Source organism: Acromyrmex echinatior, chromosome 4 (genome assembly GCF_024713525.1).
Source record: "Acromyrmex echinatior isolate Ae372 chromosome 4, ASM2471352v2, whole genome shotgun sequence".
Lineage (NCBI taxonomy): Eukaryota > Metazoa > Arthropoda > Insecta > Hymenoptera > Formicidae > Acromyrmex > Acromyrmex echinatior.
In genome coordinates this window covers 13554708-13579296 of record NC_141855.1, presented here as the reverse complement: position 1 = coordinate 13579296, position 24589 = coordinate 13554708, and the positions used below count along the sequence as shown (strand labels likewise).

Sequence of the window (24589 nt, the reverse complement as noted above, 5' to 3'; positions counted from 1 at the left end):
ATTATTGGGTGCGAAAAGTGAAAACGCGTTTACATATCACGAGCTAGACGGCAGTGAAGGGATGCTAAGGCAACTTTCTAGACGCTGATTAATCCACAACTCTGAGTAATTTATAGAATAGATTCGCAACCGCTTCAAAAGTTACGCAATAATTATGCAACTTTTTGCAGTGTATTTCCTTTGAGCTAGCCTTTCGAAGCTTAGCTCGGATTTTATTGCATTATTTTGTGACGTAAAATTTAGAAATAAATTAATCAAAAATAATTTTAAAAATTAAAAAATAAATTAAGAGTAAAATTATCTTAAATTACAAATTAATTTATACAAATAACGAATTGTTGAATTAATATAAATGCAAATAATAATATTACAATAAAGAAATAAAAAACTGATTTTGTCTTTTAATTATCTTTTTTCATCTTCTCTCTCTCTCTTTATCTTCTTTATTTTTAGAAATTTGTAAAAACAAAGTATAAATGTCAAAAGATGTCAGATAATTGAGATAATAGTCTCACTCCATCAAAATCTTTCATCCCGCATTTACTGCAAAGTGCGGACTGAAAGAATGACGTTTGGGGGTGCCCACGTGCACTTCGACGTTCCTGAAAGTTACCCGGTGGGGAACAAGGGGTTGCTGCTGCCGTCGACCAATGGGGGGTGCGCGTGCCCGAGAGAGAGAAAAAGAGAGGGACTAGCAGAGGGGTTGCAGGAATACTGTGGCGTCGTCGTTTGGTAGCGCCGCGACGCCCTCGACGCGAACTAGACGTTCTCTGTACACCCCTAGACTCCATGGTATTTCTAACCTAACCACCCTTGCGCACCACCCCGTTCGTGCTCGCGTGACGTGTGTGTTCCGTGGCGCGCTGCGTTATATCGTTTCCCTTCTCGTTCCTCGGCGCAGTACGCGCGTTATCCTTGTTCCGGAAGGTTCGTTGCAACCAGGTGCAAAGAGAGAATAGTGAGAGCTGAGAGGGTGTGAGAGAACACGAGAGAAAGAGAGACGAAGAGGGGAGAAGCCAGCTGGCTTCAGGCTGCTCGGCGGGAGTCCTCGAGGGTGGAAACAACTCAGACTTTGCTGTAAGTATTTTTGTTACTATATACAACTAACTTTACAAATAATGTTCTTCGAAGAAGAACACAATTGTTCAGGACTCGAGGAACAATGCCTAACATCGATGACATCAATGACATGACTTCGAAAATACCCTTACGAAGAATAGAACTCGATTTCCTCAACCTCTTCGATTTCCGTGTTTATATATACATATTTATATATACATATACAAACACAACATACACATACGCACACACATACACATACATGTTGCTATATATATGATATAATGCGATAAAATCTAATGGCGTAATATATGTCGATCTTCTCTATCTTCGTATCTTTATATGAGAAAACTTATTTTTATAATTTTGATGTATTAATTCTACAAATAAGATATGTGAATGAGGATTCAATAAATACATTTTATAAATAAACAATAGATTCATTAAAAATGATATATGAATCTTCTCTTTTTATTGATTCTCTAGAATATGACATCTTGATTTTTCTTGTAATGTTGATTCGATGAATCGAAAATATGAGGGAAAATACGAAAGAGGAAATAATACAATAAGTAGTCAATAAGAGGAAATAGAATAGTAGTCAATAAGAGGAAATACAATTTCCTTATTCATGTATCTTATAATACATCTAACAAGAGCAGCCAGAGCTGTCTCTTGATAAATACAAATTTTACATTCTCCATTCGTACTTTTGAAGTTATTGGTGCGAGCTTAAATCTTTTTCTGGTTATAGAGCGATAAGTGTGCTCTGGTTATTGCGAGAGGTAATTCTCGCCTATTGTTCTCGCGCACTGCTGATAAGCACGGGACGCTTTTTCTTTTTCTACGTGATGAGAATTCGCGCCTAACAACTTGCCAGCATTACGATCTGACCTATAAAGTTGCCTGGTTTTACTCCTCTCTGTCGCATTTTCGAAACGATCGTATAAAAAGTTGTAACCGCCACCGTTATTAAAATACATGACGGATATAACATACATATGTTAGCCAACTGCTGAAGGCTAATGTCCTCAGTCATACGTAAAATATTTGTTACCGATCTATAAAGTCTTAGATCTTTTAACTTTCATAAGCTATACAAGAGAATAATAAAAATAAGTTGACATTTTATAATTTTTTAACTCTTATTTTTTATTTTATTTAATCGCCATGACTCTCTGAAATATATCAAAGATGTTCTCTCTAAAATTGTTTACAAAGACTCACTCTGTTACTTCAGTCTATTAATTACATCAAGATTCTGAAGGTAGAATGCTAACTTCATCGAAGTGAGACTGTCACGATTAGTCGTTCGTAATGCAATTATCAATTAGTCCTTGACAATCAAGACATTTGTCGTGTCTAACTATTGTATGCACCTAGGTGTGCAGGAGGATTGTATAAGCGAGAAGTTGAGCGGATTCGAAAAGAGGATGTAGAATTTTATATATTTTTGTTGCGGCAGGTCGATACGCAGCAAAGTTCCCGCAGTAGTCCTCGCAAGTATAACGTAGACGGACTCGATTCTGGTGGAAATAAATCGCGCGCGGGATTTCGATTCGAAGAATCGATCTCGTGTAATATATTTAAGGAAAGGATCGTGCGCGAGAGGCAGTCAGAGCGGAAAAAAGACCCTAATACGTAGTTTTCTCCTTTCCTTATACTCCATGCTTAAAGCTCTGGGATTTCGCGTATCATTCGTGAACCGAAGAATGAAATCGATACGCGCGAGACGTATGTCACGTTCCTCTTTCCTCTTTCCTCATCGATGAGCTTTTAATCTTCTGGGCTCTCCTGATGGCACGTGCTATCCTAATATTTAAACTCACTCTCTAACTTAGGAAAGAGAGAGTAATGTAAGCCTTCTATAAATCAAGATTTGCTGTCCAGCAAGCTTAAAGGAAAAGCTCTTAGTTTGATGGGAAAAAAGCTCATTTCCTTTAAATCATTATTCTCCTCTTTCTAATAAAATTTTAGTGTGGTAGAATATTAATTTTAATACAATAGTTTTTAAACAAACTTTATCATGCGATTAAATAAACGATCATCCGCATTCTCAACCGCGCGATTTATATCTCTCGCATCCCCTAGTCTCAAACCCTCTCATTCGCTCCATTCATACCTCTAAAATTCTTGGTTCGTAAAGAGGGGCAGTCGCGAAACCGCAGAGAATGCTCAGATAAATAGATCATTTGCGAAAAGGCGGGGCGCGAAACCGAGAATAAGCGACGACAGAAAAAAGACATGAGAGAAAGAGAAACGAGAACAAAAGCCGACAAAAAGCGATCCCGCCTTTCTTGCCGGTTTTTATACAGCGCCTTCCATCTTTTTCGTTTTCATATTTCCGAAGCGTGGAACGCGTGTCTCCCGCAGATACACATCCGCAGCATTATTATTTTCCCTCCGCGCTTACTGTTCCATCGCTGTGGGTGGCAGCTTTCGCGAATATTTTTTTCTTCGCTATCGTCGTTTCTTCGTTCCTCGCTGTCGCATCTACGTTGCTTCTTCCTTTGTCTCCTTGGAAACCTTGCGGTAGTTATGCGACGTTCGGTCCTGGTACTCGACAAGCGCAAAGGATACCGGTGGCGAAGGAGGGTGCGCAGGATTGGGGGGGGGGAGGGGGATCCCGACGGGTGCGAGAGGATACGGTCCAGGAACGTGACTTGGATACAATATTTAAAAGCGGCGCAACGTCAATACTCTCTCCTCTCAACCGGCGCTCTTTCTCGTCGTCTACTATGCTCCATCGTCAAACCTTCCTTCGAGGCCGAGAAGAGAGAACCACCAGTTACCCTAATACGGCACTGAATCGGCCCCGTGGCTGACCTTAACCCGAGATCATCCCCTTGTTCGATGAGAAGGGTTTTCCTGTACGTTCGTCCCGCCGTTCGTTTCCTGAATTTCGTTTCTGCGCTTTGATATATGGAAAATTCGGTGACGTTGAGTTCTGAGGTCGGTATGAATGAGAGAGAACTTCTGAGTGTGTGCTTAAAGCCATCGAGAATCGTGAATACGTTCTTTGACTATCGTGGATCAAAAGGCTGCTTAAACATAATCTCTATACGGTTGCATCGCGTGTCATCAAATGTCGCTTTGAAAGCCGTCTTTTGCAACTTTACCCTTCAGCCAAAGACGTCATTATCGAATGTAAATGTGACCATAAAAAATTACTTGAAAAAGTTCTGTGCGACATGTACATTAATAATCAAAAAGAAATATTAATTTTATTAAATTTTTCTTGCTCGATATTGTGACAGAATATTTATTAACAATACGCAAAGTGAATATTTAGGCTGCAAATTATGTAAGATTTAAGACATAATATTGCAGCCATCGATGATATTATAAGCGTACGAATATTTTATCATTTCCTGACGTGCCTCTATAATTTATTGCTAATGCCTTCCTGCACTGCCGGAAAATCATCCTCACTCCCTTCTGTAAGCAGCGAGCGACGAAAATGAATGAGAAACCAGCAAAGAGAGAAAGATGTACGAGCGGTGATATAACGGTGAGAAAATGCAGGAAGTTATGACAATTATGAGGGGTGGCGGGGAAGGAAGAGACGTCTAGTTGTGCAACGGCTCGTGAAATGAAATCGGAACGGAGGACGATCGTTTATAAGTTCGACAGATGGAATTCTCTCTCCTCTCCTTTTTACCCGCTATCACTCTTGCAGTATTCTTCTCACAGCAACAAACGTCTCTCTATAATCTAATTAGAATATCTGACAGGAAGATAAAAATGAATATAAATCTCTTTCGACATGTTTGATTATTGATGACATATTCGTTCGTCACTCCATCATCGATTAATTTAATTTATTCATTAATTTAATTTATGCATTAATCGAAAACAAATACACTCTATACGTTCTATCAATTTCAAAACATGCATGAATGTCTTTTTAAAGAATATACTTTTCACAGTTTCTACTTTGAGAAATAGAGCTTGATGGATATTAACTTGGAAAAACCCCAGGGCAATTCTTTCCACTCGCTAGATCTCTCTTTGCACTTCGAATCCGGAAGCCTTTGACTCTGGAGAGAAAGACACGCCGAGATGTGTTCTTCCTTTCTTGTCTAGTAAATTCGCGGAGCAATCCAAAGTGGCGTATGCAGGTCACGAAGGGAAGATCCACGTTCGTGTAGCCAAGGTTGACACGACCTAATTAAGAGAAAACTATAAAGTTCCTCACGTTGCCGCGTCGTCGACTCTTGCAATACTCTTTTTATTAATTGAATTCTGGTCTCATAAAATATTTTTTAATCTAAGGGATCTTTTAAATTTTATATTTTGCAAAATGCTTTTAGTAAATATATTTAAAAAATGCTTAGCAGTAAATTCTTATTACTGGACGGGTAAATCTGTCTTTGCAAAGACAGATGTAGAAGTAATTAATTTGTCGTGAGCTTTATTATCGCAATAAATCGCCACGGGTCCCGACGTGGATTAGGATAGCCTTTTATAGCTGATTAGCGCCGATTAAAGTAAATATTTAACTCGCTTTGTGTTAATCGCTAAGTAGGGTTGTAGAAAGGGGGTGCAGTAACGCAACCCCCCGTCGAGTCGCGACGGGAGCTGGATTTATGGCGGCCGTAGCGAAATTCGCTTTCTCGGAATTTCGTAAAATTTACAAGCTTATTCCCTTAGCAAAGACAACGGGTCGAACAAAAAAACAAGCGTGAAAAGACAGAAGTGTTGAAATGCCAACGTTTCCTTTGCACCCTTTCCCCAACGACTCACCATCGTCGCTTGACTTCGAGGGCAATACCTTATATGAAATTTCATCCGGAAAGAAACACTTTTTGTTTTTGACAAGAATCATGTTATACATTCTGCGAGTCGCTGTCATTTCGTGTAGAAGATTTGAAATATCATATGAGATGCGACTTGCTTGAATTTGCTTTGACTAATGTAAAACGCAAATAAAAGGATGCTTCTACGTTATCTGATTTACATTTAAAAAAAAGTATTAATATGTATAAATAAGTAAAAAAAAACATTATATATAATAATTTTTTATAAGATGTTTTAACACTATTTGCACAAAGTTAGAGTTTCCTTACCAACCTATGTCACCTAAGATACTCGAGCTTACGAGTGGCGTCTTAAAGTGAAGTCACCAAAGCTGGGAACATCTTGTACAACAATTTGCATGAGTAGACAATACAGGCGACGACGTAAAAAAAAAAGATATTACCAGACAGCTGTTCTACCATTCAAGCGGTAACGTGCGCCATGGTCCGTCGCAGTTTCCGTCCTCTTCTGTGTCCTCCTTTTCTTCTCGGTTTCGCACCCACGCTCTTGCCCTTGACTTTCTCCTCTCTACCGCCCCACCGAGACACTGCCACCTTATCCCCCGAGCTTAATTCGCAAAGGAAACGGTCGATGAAGGGCGTGCCTGCTGCGCGTGGAAATGCGTCCAAAAGATGACGAGAAAGAAAAACAGAAGCTGGTTGCTCGCAGCATGCGAGACGATTTTAAATGTTACGCGTTGCGATTTTTTAATCAAATCTTTATATACGTTTCGACGCAGATATAATATTCAGCAAAGATGTTCTTTCATATTCTTAATATGCAGGCGGTGTAAATTTCTTTCTTCGATCCTCCGGTCTTTCACATTCCGCATTTCTGCCCTTCTATCTCATGTTCCTCACAACGCCGCGTCTTCGGATATTGCCGCAATGTCCATTTTTTGCTCCCGTGTCTCGATTCAACCTTGAACCTTATAAGGTCTTGACAGAGAAGCGAAAATGCCAAAAATTCTTCATCAAATGATAATATACTTATATTTTATATAACAATAAATACATTATATTTTTTTCGAATATATTTCGTTGTTGTTTATTACAGTTATTAATTTATTAAAAATATTTTTTCTAAAAACTACGCAGCATTCAGAATCTTTTTGAAATTTTTTCCAGAATATTTTTCACCTACATGTAGCACCATGCATCAAAAGTTGTCTGATTGCGAACTTTCTTCAACGCTATAAATGCGCAGTAATTTAATCTTGTTCAGAACGACGAGAAGTTTCGTATCATGTTTCCTAGATTTTCTTTCCCGGATGAAAAGACCATTTTTCTTTGAAGATATTTAATATGCAAAGTTTTTCCACGATTTTACATCGATTCTATTTTCAATTCAATTAAAGCCTTGTAATTATTCATTAAAATGTAAAACCTATTAGCGAAATATGCTTTATGCTCTCCTAATATATAAATTATATCTCTCTTAATTATTAATATTTAACGTAACTCTTGCACACACAATTAATTATTCTATACGAAAAGAACGATTTTACTGAAGTATTTAAAAATTTAATTAGATCTGAAAATAATTTTGTTGCCCATTAAAATAATTACTTAGGAATTCTCAATTCTACGATAAGTAATGCGGTAAAAAGTTTTGGCATTCTAACAATCAGTTTGAGTGTCCTTTATAATTATTTTAATGGTTTAATAAAATTATTTCAGATTTGTATCTACCTAAATTTTTAAATACTTCAACGCAAAACTGTTCTTTGTGTAAAACACATTTCTCGTCCACACACTTATCTTAGATCACATCTATCATTTTCAAGGTAGATAAACATCTGTTCATTTGTACAAGTATAATGCTGTTTCGAGCAATTGCATGGAAAATGGTCGAGAAATCGATTGATAATCTCGAACAATAAGCGTAAATGTATATTCCGGGTAGATATTAACGATTATTGAGCATACAGCCACTTGCTTTGAACGCAGGGTCGTTCGATAACGAGGCCATAAGGATGCCAAAGGACTGGCTGGAGCCATAGGTTTGCGATTAATTCCGCCTGCAACATGCGCGCACTTGGTTAGTTACTCCATCTTTGGAGAACCTAATTTACGAAGCGAACTGCAGGTCGCGGCGAAACTTGGCGCTCGTAAGAGGCGACGCTGATATCGACTTCAGCAAATTGATGACCCTACGGCAGTATCTAAGTAAACTAACATTGAAGAACTAAATTACACAAATAGCTGCGGAAATAATTAAAAAAAAAAGTTAACGCTACAGGATTTGAAATATCAGATTTTACTAAAAAGTTGTTCCATATTACGTACATCAAAATTAAATGTAATTAAACTGTGATATAAAGTAAATTCTTTTTAAATACTAAAAGTATATCTTAATAATAATTAGTTCAAATTTAGCTGAGATTGTTAGTTTTATAAATTCCCCAATTATCTTGAAGCTAAACTTCTCGTTTGGATGTCATCCTCCTGATCTCCCTCCCACAGTTAAACTTTCTCAGAGCTCGTGATGCTGCAAAAGTCCGCTCGCGATGTTGTGTCGCACAAGTGTAGTAACAAAGCGAGTCTCCCGAGAACTTTCGACGTGGAAATTCAATTTCCATCGCGAGGTTCGCGCAACGTTTCGCGACCTTTCCCTTTCCTATACTCTATCTTTTTGTTTCTTTCTCGTGTGTTCGCCACCCATTTGCTCCTTTTTTCATGGATCTTATCTCGCCCGAGAGACGTGAAATGCCAAGATAGGCGATTTCTACCTCTTTTTCTTCTCGCGTGCGAAGAAAGTGCGAAGAACGAACAGAAGCGCGTATCTTCTTTTTTGTGAATACTTCGCACTCGAAGATCACCCCAATTCTAACAAAAAATGTCGCGGCGAATTCTTATGCAAAGATCCGTATAAAAAGATAGGACACGAAGGGATGACTTTTGCTGCAATTTTCCTCATTGCGTTCAGCATTGCTCATGAATCGAAAAAGAAGTTATATCTTACGGATCAAATTTAATTTACTTAATACTATATACAAAAATATATTAGTTTTAGTTTCAAATATTTATTGGTTGCATAAATGTTTCATTTAAAAAATCTTTTTATTATTGAATTGTACAACGAGATACAATTACTGCAATTCGTTTAATGAATCAATACTGTTTTATATTTTTGTCTGGACCAAAACGAGACACATAAATCATCCCTTTAGTGTAGCAGAAAGTAAACGAATCCTTCATTTACTGCAATCAATTTTCGTATGACGACACCGATACATGCACCATATTTCTACGCTCATTTTTATCCCTCACTCGTACAGCTTTCACCCTCATTCTATTGCAGTTTGTATTCGCATCGTTCAAGGACGATACTTAAAGACTGTACTGTTATATCGCAACGTTAATATATCTCTGCGAGGTCGAACAGCTAATAAAAAGGATCGCAATTGTAAGTGCAAACATAGGTACATGACTTACACGTGGTAAGAAAAGATATCGTCTCTCAAATATACATGTATATGTGTATAGTGCACATAGGGTGTTCTAACTTGCGCTCCATTTTCTCTATGAAATCTTTAATTTTTTTTAAAACCAATTTTTCTTCCAACGAAGGAACTTCACAATCGAAATTATCTCTTAATTTTATATATTTTCAACAACGAATATTCACATACAAATTAGATTAAAAAGTAATTTCTTTTTACCTAATTATATTCTAAAACTCATTTATATAGCTGAGAGAAAAACTACCAATTCCCCATGAACTATTTCTCTTGAGCCATTCCTCTTGAAAAAAATGTAATACAAATTGCTTGAAAAATCCAAGAACGACAAGGCACCCTGTATATTTATACGAATGTATACGATATGTACATGTACACGCTGTAAGGCCGGTTACAGAAGGATAACATCATTTATGTTCCCTAGAGACTGTGAAGATACCGGGAAGAGACGTATCTCTCCATTTCTTAGTTTATCTCCCTTTCTATTCGCTCACCAAAGCCGAATCGTGCGCGTATACATTTTCTCTTCTTCCTCTACCTTCGCCAGGATCGATCGTTTCATTTATTAGTCAGATACGAGAAACTGGAAGAGAGAAAGAATGGAATTTGCTGGAGCCCGAAGTAAATCTGCGTCTTTTAAAAAACGTATTGTCAATACAAAATCATACGATTCGATTAACTGATTTTAAAACTATATTATCAACGTAAGACTTTTAATTTAGGTATAATTTTGCTAATTGATTTTGAAAATTATATATATATATATATATATATATATATATATATATATATTGCAAAATTTGTATAATTAATTATTGCACATTACATTTGACCGAAGCAATTAATTATCATTTAAATAATATCTATTAATCTTTTGTGGTCAATAGCTTCTCCAATAAATTAATTTAAAATGTAGAAATGTTTCCATAAAGGAACGCTTATTGGTATAATTTACTTTTAATATAATTTCGAGTGAATATCCGATAATATTCATGGGGAAGCACTTTTCGTAAATTATAATACAATTAAATCTAGCAATAATAAGTTATCTGCTATTCATTATCGAAATAACAATTCGTTTTATACTCGCGCTGCTTTTTCTTTCGTCGTAGTGTCCGAGTAATCCGGTCTCGCGTACAGCTTCTATCGATGTGTACTCGAACACATTTTTACTGGACATTGGAAGACAGGTGGACGATGCTTTATCGACCAGGAAACACCAGCAAGTCATGTATTGTGACCGGCCGAGATTAGAGCCATTGTTTTCGCGCTTGCCCGACCTGAATAACGTTCCTCCCATTCGACGACGAGAAACGAGAACGTGAGGACGAGAACGCGCAGGAATAGGAAAACTCGTTTCGACGTCACCCTGGTTCGTTTGCCGTACGTAACGGACGTGCACGAGCTTTATTAATTTCCGGAAATTGAAGACCGTATCTGCTGTTGAACGTCGGATCGATACTGTCGATGTCGCGCGATTGAATCGATTTCTCTCTCCCCCCACCTCTCTCTCTCTCTCTCTCTCTCTCTCTCTCTCTCTCTCTCTCTCTGCTTCTCAATGTAGTGATAACTTTCGTTTGCCCGAAGCTATTCAATAACGTTACGATCAGGAACATTGAATAAATAATAATGCAACCGTTCGACTATTCTGCTAGAAACATCGCATTTTACTTTTTTAAACAATTATTGAATCTTTTGCGTCGTGATGTTCTGAATGTAATCTCAAAACTATGTCAGCGATCGATAGCATCCTCTTTTATCATAAGTCATGTCCCGACATCGTATTGTGCAACTTTTTCCGCTATGTTAAATTTATTCGGCAAATAGCGAAAAAGTTCAAGCAGAAGAAGAAGAGAAGTGAACTCGCGTAGCGACGAGATATTCGATCGATGTTGTAGGTCGCGGATGTTTGTTCATCGCTACGAGAACGAATGTGTTTTTCGAGAAGAGTCCAAAGTTTTCGGTGATAAAATGGAATAATAAAAGCCGAGGTATACGAAACGAAATTCTCTGACTGCAAACCTGTTTGCGCTCCAGATTCAGCGACGAACTTCGTTAACCGGTGTTCTGTACCGCGAAGCTTTGTGCACTTCGGAGAACAATTTCTAATTTTCTATTACAATAGCGTAAGCTCCATTGACGTGGAGAAAAAGGGTTTGCGAGTGATTTTTCAAGAGAAAAGACCTCCATTCATTCATTAAAAAGTAATGTTTCATTAACTGAAGTCTTATGAAGAGATTGTTTGTTGAATTCGAACAGCTTCGGTCTTTTTTCTCATATGGATCAGTCAAGTTCTTTTTGAACTCCATATTAGTTCTCTGTTAAACCAACTATTGTCAACTACGCGTCAAACGGTTTTAATTTCCGTTAATTAAATGTTGTTTACGGGAACAAAGTTTTGTATCAGGTGCGATTATTTTAGTGACGCTCGAATAAAATTGCCGCGTATTCAGCTCGGAGACACAAAGCTACACGCTGTGTCTCTCATCGCGTTACAATAATCCTTTTGCAGCAACATTTGGTACCAACCAACAATGCGAACGAAAATTCAAGCTGTGAAGCAGTGAGTCGCTTTTACAATATAATAACAATAATTAGTACTAACATTGTAATTATAATTTTCACTAATACTATATATGTTTATTTTAATTAATATCGTAATTATAAATATCGTAATATGGAATTATCTGAATGTTGATATGTTTTGATGTACAAAAAAAAAGAAAGCAAACGCGGGTACAACGAAAAGAGAGAGACTGCGTCCGTGTTTGCTCGTTTTTCCCAACGGAAACGTCCGGTCAGGACCCCGAATGGCACTATCTGCTTCGCCTCGTCCCAAAAGCTTTTGATACCCGCGCGGGGATCGCAAAACCCTTTTTACGCCTATTTTTTACTCGCTACCGTATTAATCCCACCTGCCGAGTTTTTCGCGTAAATGACGCTGCACACGGGAATGTAAGTTTATATCTGAAAATTGATATTTACGCGCATTGCGATGCCGATTCTCGATATTTCGAGGATACGTCACAGTTCGAGGGACATGGAACTCCTGTTTTTTTTTTGTTACTGTATTCGTTTCCAGTTTCACTCGCGGGAATTTGTCGACCAGCAGGGACGCTTCGTAAATTGTACGATATATATAGACAACATTTTATAGGAATAATGGTGATTTATCTAGCCGCATAATTCTCAAAATACTCGTTGAACGCGAGCGCATGGATGAAGTGGTTTAAACTGCGCGCGATTGTATCGCGATTTTATGAGATATTTGATAGTGTAATCTGCAATATAAATGTTTAGAGATGCATGGATATTATCGACCATTTGAATAGCGATTCAGGGCACACATTACTTCGCATATCACTATTTCAATGACAATTTTGTTGCATCGGAATATATCGCATTTAATCGTGCACAAAAATGGCCATGTGATTCAAGCTGCTAATGATTGTCATTTATGACAAGAATTAATGCACTGAAATGTCCAAAAAGACATGAAAATAGCTTTGACATTTAATTTATTATTCACATCGTAAAACAACTGTATTCGCCAAACAAAGCTGGACATTCTACTATATTTTTGAAAGTATATTAAAATACTGTGATCTTTTCTCTATGAAGATAAAAAATAGAATTGAAATTAACAAAAAGTGCACACAGACTCAGATCCGAACAGCTTCGAGCTGTAGATTGATACATTTTCTCTTTCATCTTATTCAATTGTCCGACATAATTTCTTTCCTGCAGCTTTTATCCCTATAATCATCCTCGAAATTGCATCACTTTCCCGTTTCCGTATGAAAAAAGAAAAAGAATAAAATTCACGTCTCGAACTTTCAATCCTCCATTTAATGTCACCTTCTTCAGTCATTATCTAGAGCGTATAATTCATATATCAAAAGCTGATAACGAAGATTATAATGGATTTTCTACAATAAATCGTCTTACTACTTTAAGCCATAAAAAATTAACTAATCATAAACTATTATCCTTCTCACGTTCGATTGTGATTGGTCAATTTCTTATAGCTTAAGACTTATAAAGCTTAGATAATGGCTTGTTGTAGAAAGCCCATAAGCCGAAGAATGCGCACGTATATATGCATTACGCACGTATCATAAACACACTAAAATAAATAACTAATAATCTAATAAATAACTACGAGACGTTGAGTGAAAATAATTTTAATCAAGTGTTTAATTAATATAATCAAAAATAATTTTACATTTTTAAATATTTAATAAGTATTACCAATCAATATTACCAATTATTTGGTAATTATTAAATATTTATAGAAAAGTAAAATTATTTTTAGTTATATTAAACAAACGTTTGATTGAAATTATTTTACTCAATATTTGGTAGCTACCTACCAGAGTCTTTTTTTAGTGAAAAAAGAAAGTGTTCATAGACATACATGGAGAAAAATAAGAAAGAACAATGCGTATAAAAATTCCATATTGGGAAAAGGAAGATGCACCAAAAAGAAAGAAGGAATGCTCGCGCAATGGTGTTAGCCCCTAATTGCATGCCAGACAGCGACTGCACCTTCCATCCCTCCCCCATCCTCTTTGCATTTTCTCTCTTCCTTTCCTCCTCCTCTCTCTCTCTCTCTCTTTCTCTCTCTCTCTCTCTCTCTCTTCCCTTATCATTTCATTCCTCTCCATTTTCTACCGGTATTTCCGAGCTACCCATCCGCTCGCGACCTACGGCACGCCAGCCCGGAAACGTGGCGTAAGAAACGTTATTGCGCCACTCTCCGCGTAGTTTCCTGGTACAAGACTGTCCTCCTCCTTCTCATCCCCTTGTTCTCATCTCGGCCTCTCTCAGCTGACAACGTATGTCCGGAAGAGACATCGGACAGAGTATTACGCGCCGGGTTTGTAATGCATACTCTTTTCGCATCCTTTCAAGTAAATCCTGAATGCTATCACAGGCATATTTCTAGTGGCTCATTTTCTACCATGAACACGTATTTACGAATAATAGCTGTGACTGACAGTCGCTGACGGAAAAATTGGACTTTTAACGAGCGAATAAAAGAGAAATAGAGAATTTAGCTAAAGAATGATTCATCGTTTTGCCTAACGTATAGATATACGATAATCAATCGATATTTAATTATTCAAATCTGCTGTTTTCGATTTTAATACATTATTAACACAAAGAAGCTACGCTGTTTATGGGTTCTGTATCTTGATACATCAAATGCCAACATTTTGTAGATATTACGGTTCACCTCCTCAGGATAAGAGAAGCAACCTGATATCACTTAAGTATCAGGTTACTTGTCTAAGAAAGTGAACTATAATGTTCACGAAACGTTGATATTTGATGTACCAAGACACAGACTGTAGCATCTTTGAAGAAAATACCCATGGAAGCTGTAAAAATATTAACATTATTAAGACAATTTTGAGTTTAATATGGGATCTTGAAAAAGAAAAAATGTAAGTTTTATTTTAATATAAATCGCTAACATAAATCGCGATATATAAATAATGTGTGAGAAAGTCAAAATTGCAGAGAGCAGCAAAGTATCCTTGTAACTTTTCGACACGCGAGAGCCAGTAGCTCGTCGTTTCGATCCTGGCAGAGGCCGGGAGGCTCGGAGTATGGCTCCTGTACCTGTTGATCCCCCGTCGGAGAGACCCCCTCCCGTCCCCGTTCGCACCCTCGTGTCGGGCCCGGCGCGCGAGACGGGGGAGGGTAAATAACTGCCGGTAGAACGGCCCGGAATTATGCTGGCCGCTCTCAAAGAGCGATAAAATAAATCATGCTTCGCAAGGACACGCGCGTTGCGGCCGTATCCACCTCTCTCATCCACTCGCGCGAGATCCCGGCGGCTTCACGGTGGATAAGCGTGGCGAAGGCGGTATCCCTTGGGAAATCAGAGAAAGATGCACTGCAACTCGCGAAGATGTCCTCCCTCTGCCGTCCCTTTCGTCTTCCATCCTTTTACTCAACCCTCTCGCTACCATGGTGCGCACATTCGCGCATCCTCCCAACTTTCCCTTGTCTTTCGATGGTCGAACACGGGGGTGGATCGGTTCGATGGGAAACATCGAGGGAAAGTGAATGGAAGAAGAGGATGAGGAAGAATAAGAGTCTTTGCTGAGAAAGCGAATGCATCGCGCCGTAATGCATTGGCGGCGACGCCATGTTAAATTGAGTTTCTCGCATAATTTACTAGAGAGTTTGCCGTTAAACTTGGTTATTGGACGCGCGATTGTGATCAGAATGTTGTACCGAATGTTGTACTATAGAGTGAAAAAAAGATGTCTTATCTTATCTTCTAGAGAACTCTATCTCCAATAGAGTTCGTCCTTTTCTTCAGTTGAATTCTTTACGTTCATTTTATGAGTTAGTTAAATAATTCGCGATTATCGGATATTCGATTCGGATGAAGAATAATTCACATTGCTATAAATATAATTGCAATAGTGCAATCGCTTGAAACGGAACATCTGTTCAAATACTTCACTTGCTATATCGATTATTAATATTTCTGCAGTATGTATTAATTTAGACAATGAAAGTATATTTAACGAATTCATGAATTACGAATGGACCGAGGAAGCGATCCAAATTCTTATTGAGCAAAGCCCCTGTTTACATAAAAGCTAGCTGCCTTAAAGCTATATTTCATTCTAAGGGCGGCGTTCGGTTCAAACGATTTTTTTTTTTATGAGCCTTTGAAGTTTCACGTAATTAGAAGAGGAAATAAATCAAGAGAATATTCTTGAATCAACAGAATATTCTCAAAAGAAATTATTCTATTTTTCTCGGCGCGCTTTATAATTCGTAAATAAGAATAACGTAATTACGAATCGGGTGAATTAAATATAAACATATAATGTGTTAATTACTCACTGGTAGATGTACCTCTTCACGCTGCCCGTCGTGTCCTCTGTTGCATCCTTGATTGCATCTGATGCCATCCTTCGACGGTTCCATCGCTTCGGAATCTATCGCAAAGAAGACCTTTTTTAAAAAAAAATATTTTATTTTTTTCGGCATCTTTTAAAATTCGATTATGCTATTAAAATTTTTTTATGTTAAATTGTTATTTAACATTTCTAGTATCAAAATTACATAATTTATGAGAAAGTGAATAAATAACATAAAAATAATGTGTTTTAAAACGTAAATTTTAAAATAAATGAATAAAATTTATGTTTAATTTAATATATTATAATATTGTAAATGTTAATTTTACTGAAAAAAAATATGTTTCCACAATTTACTTACAAATTGTATCAATACTATATTTTTTTATTACAACATAAAATAATATCAATTCTTTTCGCTCGTATAACTTACAACAAAATTAATAAATAGCAAACCCAGATGAATACATTAAATGAGCTATAGTTAGGTGACAAATAATATTTATTATTCACAAATTATAATTTTCCGATGACAAATTATAATTTTTCAACGATACGTTTCGACTATACTTAGTCTTCATCAGCCGCAGAATACATAATTACCCATATATCTAATTATATTAACATATTATGAGGATCATCTCATATTCGAATTATAATAGATGATATAACCAATTTTATAAGGATCATCTCACTTTAGTATTACAAAAGATAGTATAATAACCATATTATTACAAGTAGTCAAACTTGTTAAATATTAGGCGATGTGATGAGTCATGATTCCGAATAAATTCATCAGTTAATAGCGAGAAAAGGCAGTCAGTATGAATAAAAAAAGAAATTTCCAATCGTATTATTGCTGTAGCTGTCAGATTATAAAATGGTATGTACGTCCTTAATATTGATAGATAAAATTAGTCATGAAGGCAAATACAAATCATACATATACTGGTAAATTTGCAGCAGTCTATTACAAATGTAAAATATAAAATTTAGAATCGATTATTCGATTCACTGATGCAGGACCGACATTTTAAGAGAGTATAACCGCAAATGATCATTTTCTAACATATTCATCTTATGTGAAATTAATACAAATATTTTTATGTAGATGAATGAAATGTAAATATATAACATATCTATTGGGTTAGGGGAAAAGTCCTTTTACAAGTTGATAAAAAGACTTTTTTAACAATCCATATATTTTAGTTTTAAGAAATTAGCAATTATACCAACTTGATAAATCAACGTTTCAGCTTTAAAAATCTATATTTTTAATTGCGATACGATGATTTTTAACGGAATTACGAGCAATAAAGTCAGAATGATCCTTTTTACTTAATTCGCGAGTAACTGAGGAACAAAAAAGCGTAGGAACATTTTTAAAAAATGATTTTGTAGGAAAAGCTTCAAACTTTCATGATAGATAATCGAAAATTTTTTTTCACGCTACAGACCTATAAAGTGAAAAGAAAATTTTTCATTTTTTCAGCTCGCAGTTTTTTTATACGTAAAAATTACAAAACTCACATAAATTAAAAAAATATAGTAACCATTCGAAAGTAGAGATTTCAAGCTTTAAAACACTTTTGTTAAATTTAAATTTTGATCATTTTTAACGAAGATATTGATGGGGAAAGATCTTTTTACCTGTTGTGTTCTCCAGTGCATCCTCAGCTGCACTCGATGCATCCTTTATTAACGGCTACATTCCTCTAGAAACAGATTTATCGCAGGAAGGAATATACCTTCTGAAAACAAATTATTTTATATTTTTCTCAGCACTTTTTACAAAACGGAAATAAACGCGATTACGAATCATCAGGGTGAATAAAATATAAACGCATAATACACAAAATTCGCTCACTGCATGGTCGATGTGTCCCCGCTGCGTCGTTGTCCTCCATCCTTCGTGCCGACAGCTGCATCTCTCCGGATCTACCGGGAAGTCCAGACCTTCGTATAACACTTTACTCTCATACTCGGAAATAGCCGTCGACGAGATATATCGTAGGACGATAACGACGAGTCACCTGGCATTTCGAAACGACGCAACGTGACGAATATTGGCAATCGACGAACAATCGCAATTTCCAATCGTAATATCATCGAAATGGCATTCGTCTGTTCGCGAAATGCACCGATGAATTGGCAGATACGCGAGGAATGCGATCGAGACTCCGAAAGTATGCGAGACGGTACGGCGGACGTTAGCGCCATAAGTATCGAACGACGCAATTGAACGCGAGTCGCGACAATATTCCGAAATACGTGAAGTATGTGTCTTTCACTGGAGAGCCGTGTATTTCTCCATTTGTCCACTGTCGCAACGGCACTACGTGATGATCAGAACGCGATGCGGTCGCGATGAACAATCAATCTTCAGTCAATTCTTCTTTCTACTTAATCCCGAAATTCGCGTACGCGCCACAGCCGTTGCTACTCGGCGACTAGCGGGAGACGTTTAGGTTTCACTTGCAATGAAATTCATGCGCCAATCAGGGCATTCGGCGCTACATTCATAGCGACGCGTTTGATGATCCGTGAATCCGTGAGATATTAATCATTATCTCTCGCAGATTAAATCGTGATACAACCGCAATGATACGGACTTTCTCGACGTGACCGTTACTATAGTATATATTCGGCGACTAGTGGAAGACGTCTGGATTCCATTTGCAACGAAATTTACGCGCCAATCAGGACATTCGGCGCTACATTCATAGCGACGCGTTCGTTGATCTGCGAATCGATGAGATATTGAACATTATCCCTCGCAAAGTATACGAACAATGGCATTAAATGACGATACAATCAAAATGGTGATGTGTGCAATATTATCTGATACTTCTTCTCAGTGCGACCGTTGCATTTGATGATTGAGGGTAAGTGTCTGAGTTCCACTTGTAATGAAATTTACACGCCTCTCGGAAATTTCATCGCGAAATTTATCAATGAGGCTGATCCGTGAATTAATGAAATATTAATTATTATCCCTCACAAAATATTCAAATTATCACGTTAAATCGCGATACAACTGAGAAGCAATGCCGTCTCCAATATTTTTTTCTCGGCGCTCTCGAAATTCACGATAACTACGCGATCGTTGCTACTTGATGACTAACGAGAGACGTCTGAGTTCCACAATCAAGTCGCCAATCAAGGCGTTCGAGGCACTACATTCATGACGACGCGTTCGTTGATACGCAAATCGATGATCATTATCCCTCGCAAAATACACGAACAGTGGCATTAAATCGCGATGCAATATCGTCAAATAAAATTTTCTCGACTTTTGAAATTCATGTATACGATCGTTGCTATTCGACAATTAGCGGGAGGGTTATACTTAGAATTACGCAATTACGCATTAATCAGGGCGTTCATTATGAGATGTATGACAAAGTTAATTTGTGAATTGATATTATGGCTATGGCACACAAAATATTTAAATGAAACGTAAGCAGGAAATATAATTAAAGTAAATTGATTAATTACAGTAGAGACCACAAGGCCACCCCTTAGAATTTTAATACTGACTAATTAATCATTTATTTTGAATATTAAAAATATTAACAGTACTTTTAACAATAAAATAAGTGATTAATACTAGTATTAAATTTTTAAGAAATAACGTAAGTATTATAGTAGCAATTAATAATTGATTTTCTTACTCTTCACATCTTAACATGCTTAAATTTTTTTATACTAAAAAAAGAATCTGGCTATCAAATGTTAAGTAAAACAATTTCAATAAAATATTCGGTTATTATAATCAAAAATAACTTAATTTTTCCAAATATTTAATAATTATCAAGCAATTGATTATACATTATTATGTTTAATAATATTCACCAAATATTTAGAAAAGTAAAATTATTTTTAGTTATATTAATCAAACATTTGATTGAAATTATAAAAAATCATGATGATCACGATATTATTATTCCTTGAATCAAATTAAATTACGATTCCGATACAATCTCACGCGATATTCCTCATTTAATAAAGCAAAGTGTCTGTTAATCTTTCAGAATTGATGATGGATCTATTAGACCCAGTAAATTATAAATTTTTTCATTAAAAATGTTAAACAATTTAATTGTACATTTTTATATTACATTTGTACACAAATTTTCATTTTTTAAATTAAAATATATTTAGTATTCATTCTTTTTTATACGAGTTATGTCATTTTAATTCTTTCAAATTAATTAATGCCTTTTAATACAAATTAAATGAGTTACATATCTAATAGTAACTGTGTTACAAATTTTGACGTCAGTTTCAAGGAATAATTTGATCGTCATTAATTTTCCATTCAACAAGATATTAATTCTATTACACACAAAATTCTTGCTGTTTGATGACGTAATCAAAGCAACTGTAGTTTAACGATGATATTTTACTCGACGTTCTCGTTTTAGACCTGCAATAGTTAATGTTTCGCGAGCTGTAGAGAACGCGCGAAAATGTTTGGAGATGTTCACACGTTGCCGGAGATGCGAGTCGCTTACAAGCTTGACAAGTGCTCGCCAAGTTTCTCAAAGCGTCTTCGACTTAAACGGGTTTGAATTGTTCTGAGAGCGCGATTAAACTCAATTTGTCATATACTCACGCGAAACTGAAAACGCGTTTCGATCTTAGTTTCAGTAATAGATTCAAACTGCCGAAGCAAATTGAAGGAAGTCAATGAATCGTTTCATGATGTATTATTTTATTATTCATCAAATATTAAAGAATGATAAAATACGATAAATGTAAATGACTTGGGATAGCATATATTTTTGATAAAATTTAATCCATGAAATTTAATGGAATTCATCCATGAATTTCTAAAGGAAATTTAAAACTTAAACCTTTAGAGACCATGGATGGATACTACCATTAAATTTAACAAAAATATTAAATATACATTTTGTCCCAAGTCATCTACATTTGGGGTAATACATCATACATCAAACATGATCAGAAAAAAACAGTTTTGCTGAAGTAATATAATTTAAAAATTTAGCTAGTTCTGAGAGAGAGAAAGAGAGAAAATAATTTTGTTTAAACCATTAAAATAATTATGTAAGACATTCGAACTATTGTTAAAATATCGAGAGAATGATTTTATTGAAATATAATCTGAAAAATTTAGCTAGACACGGATCTGAAAATAATTTTGTTTGGATTATCAAAATAATTATGTAGGACAAGATGATTATAGAATACTACAACTTTTTGTAATATTATTCTCAACGCTTTAAATGTTCTACATAATTATTTTAATAATCCAACAGAATTATTTTTACATTTATATCCAACTTTTAAATACTTCAATTTGTAAATACTTATAAAGCGTTCTTTGCCTATAGTAACTTTTTAGTAGAGCATTTTAAATTCTGAATGTTTTAATTAGGGTAGTGATTATAGAAAGAGATAACAAGCAATTTATTTTATAATTTTATTTTTCTCATTGTATTTTTAGTAATTGTATTTTTAAGAGGCCCAGTTTTCCATTTTCTTTAACTTGTATTTTTTATAGAAAAATACAATTTTTATATTATCAAGTAAAATGAGGTTAAATCTAAATATCATAAATTAACCAGGTAATAGAAAACCGGGCCTAAAATTATATTATAAATTTAAAAAATTTGATTATTATAACTCTAGTATAAATTGCATGTAGTATCTATAAATTTTATTTCTTTTCAAAATTGTGATATTTTTTTCATATAAGCAAATGAATTACAAATATGATTTGTTTTTTTTTTCCAAAAATATATTAGTCTTTAGAATCGATTTCTTTTCATTATCTCAAGAAAATTAATCATTTATTTATATCACTTTTTTATTAATGCAACGATATATTATTACATATTCAGACAAAGTGAAAATTTTGAATGCAAAAAGTGCGCCAAGTAATACGAATAGATCTAGAGGCATCTATAGATCTATTGGTTTCATGTTCAACGAGATTCACTTATCATCAAAACTTTCAGCGGAATCAGCGCAAAGTTCATGGCAAAGCATCCTTGTAGCCACGAAAAGTTAGGCTCTAATTACGTGGCGGAAATTAAAGGAAAGCGAGAATATTTCGCGTTTTGCGTTGTTGCGAATCACTTTGACGACGATATTGAAAACGCGGTATATCATAAAAGGTAATTATTAGATGATATCGAATGTTAATTTATGTGTAAATATTCAAAAGTCTTCAAAAGAAATCCGGAATATCGAGAACATCTTCGTGTATAAAATCATCGTGGAAGGAGACTAAATATTATAATACTTATTAAACTCGTTACTTATCACGGACGATTCTAGTTTGTCGTAGGAACAAGACTCCTTTAACATTACGAATAAACGTATTTTGTATTCAATCAACGTATTTCATGACAATAACATTCTTCCAAATTTCGCAAAGTGAGACAATGCGACAATTTCCGGAATCCAGGCGAAGTTGTACACAATACCAACACCAAAAAAATAACGGCGCGCTCTACATTGGAAATCCCACTTAACATAACTCTCGTAGAATTATTTTATCCTTGCTATTTATCAAATTTATCATCTAAAGGAAATTAAAGGAAAGCGAAAATATTTCACGTTTTGCATTTTTGCGAATCATTTGCAACGACGATATTGAGAAGGTATATAATATTATAGAAAGTAATTGTTAGTTGAGATATCAAATATTAATTTATGTGTAAACACCTTCGAAAGAAAGCTAGAATATCGAGAATGTTTTCGGTAAACTCGTCGCAGAAAGAGACACTGAAATATTACTTATTAAACTCACTAATTATCACGGACGATTCTTCGGTAAACTCGTCGCAGAAGGAGACACTGAAATATTATTTATTAAACTCACTAATTATCACGGACGATTCTTCATTTGTCGTTACGAACGAGGCCTTTCAGCATTACGAATAAACGTATTTTATGTTGTTTTTTGTTTGTCACGACAATAACACTCTGCCGAATTTCGCGAAGTGAGGCAACGCGAGAATTCTCGGAACCGAGGCGAAGTTGTAAACAACAATAAAAGTAACGGCGCGCTCGACAGTAAGGTGCGTTCCATTTAACGCTCGTAACTCTCGTAGAATCATTTTATCCTTGCTATTCATCAAATGTTAAACAAGAGGTTTGTTCGCGTTGCTTGAAAAATGCCTCTAAAAATTTTGTACTATTATACATTTGGGCGTTGAAGAGAATTAAGGAAACGAAAATGTATGTTGAGTACAAAAATGCAAATGCGAATAAACCAGCAAAGTACAAATAATTAATTACCACAAGCGTTGTGCGAGCGAAGTGAAACATCCAGTGAATCGAGTGTTGCCGGCGATGCATCGTTTAAGAAGATGGATCGAGATTGAAAACTGTGGATAGTTTTTACGCCGCTCGAGTAGGACGAACAATAACGGTCGCGTCGGCCGGCCATGCGACGTAGTGCTACGTCATCATTACTCTGCTGTTTCGGGAGCAGGCGTGTGACGTAGTCGTAGGCATAGACCTACGACTCAGTCGCGCTATGACCTTCTCGCGTTGTACACATGATTTTTCCGATCGAGATTGATATCGCGTGTGTCCGAAGTGCCGTGTCGAATTGCGGACGACGCCATGAAGCATTCGTTCGTCGTATTCCTGTGTGTGCCTGAAAACGTGGAAATAATTACTGCCAATTAGAATTCGCAATAAGTTGGAGATAGTCGTTTCACCGATAATTCCATCGAATCATTTTGCATGAATATAGTAATAGTTGTGTTTCTGTATACAGGAAAATAAAAAACGCATATAATTTCGTTGTTGTCTGCGTTATAACGCGTTCGGATTTTCGATTGGGATCGACCGAGTTCGGAGCCATTTTGTGATCCTCCTCCGCGCGGCGTGAAGTTGCCCCGCGTCGACTTTAGATCAACTTCAGATTCTTCCGATGGCGTCATACGATCCGATAGACGCCGATCGGCAGTTCGCGTGTCGTCTTATTCGCTCGTTCAAAGCTCCAAAATGTGCCGTAAAATGTGTGTACACGAATGAATATCGGGAGTGTCATACAAAGTGCCGGGCGTTCGTCTTGCTATGTCGATCAATAGTGCGAAATGATAATTATTCGGTCTTTACACCAACTTTCGCGAGTGAATATCAATGAACAAAGGAGCAGCCGACGGCAAGATAACAGCGATGGGCGTCAGGTAACTAAATTTTCTTGTTATTTACGTACAATTAATTACCCGTCCATTTCGTTCATTATTATTTGACGTCATATCGTGAAATTCATATTTATTATCATATTTATTACTGGCTTAAACTAAATAATAAATAACTGGATAAAATATATATACGATATATATATATATATATATATATATATATATATATATATATATATATA

General features: G+C 35.9%; 2 long non-coding RNA genes across 2 annotated transcripts; one reads left to right on the top strand and one right to left on the bottom strand.

Moving 5' to 3' along the window:
- The first annotated feature begins 723 nt into the window (after positions 1–723).
- LOC147909990 (uncharacterized) lies at positions 724–2252 on the top strand. Its single transcript, XR_015544772.1, has 2 exons — positions 724–1077; positions 1135–2252. It is a non-coding gene; the product is annotated as an uncharacterized LOC147909990 (long non-coding RNA).
- Positions 2253–16788: 14536 nt separating this feature from the next.
- LOC147909989 (uncharacterized) lies at positions 16789–24389 on the bottom strand. The gene is made up of 2 exons (XR_015544773.1): positions 18080–24389; positions 16789–17963 (listed from the first exon to the last, which is right to left on the bottom strand). It is a non-coding gene; the product is annotated as an uncharacterized LOC147909989 (long non-coding RNA).
- Positions 24390–24589: the final 200 nt, after the last annotated feature.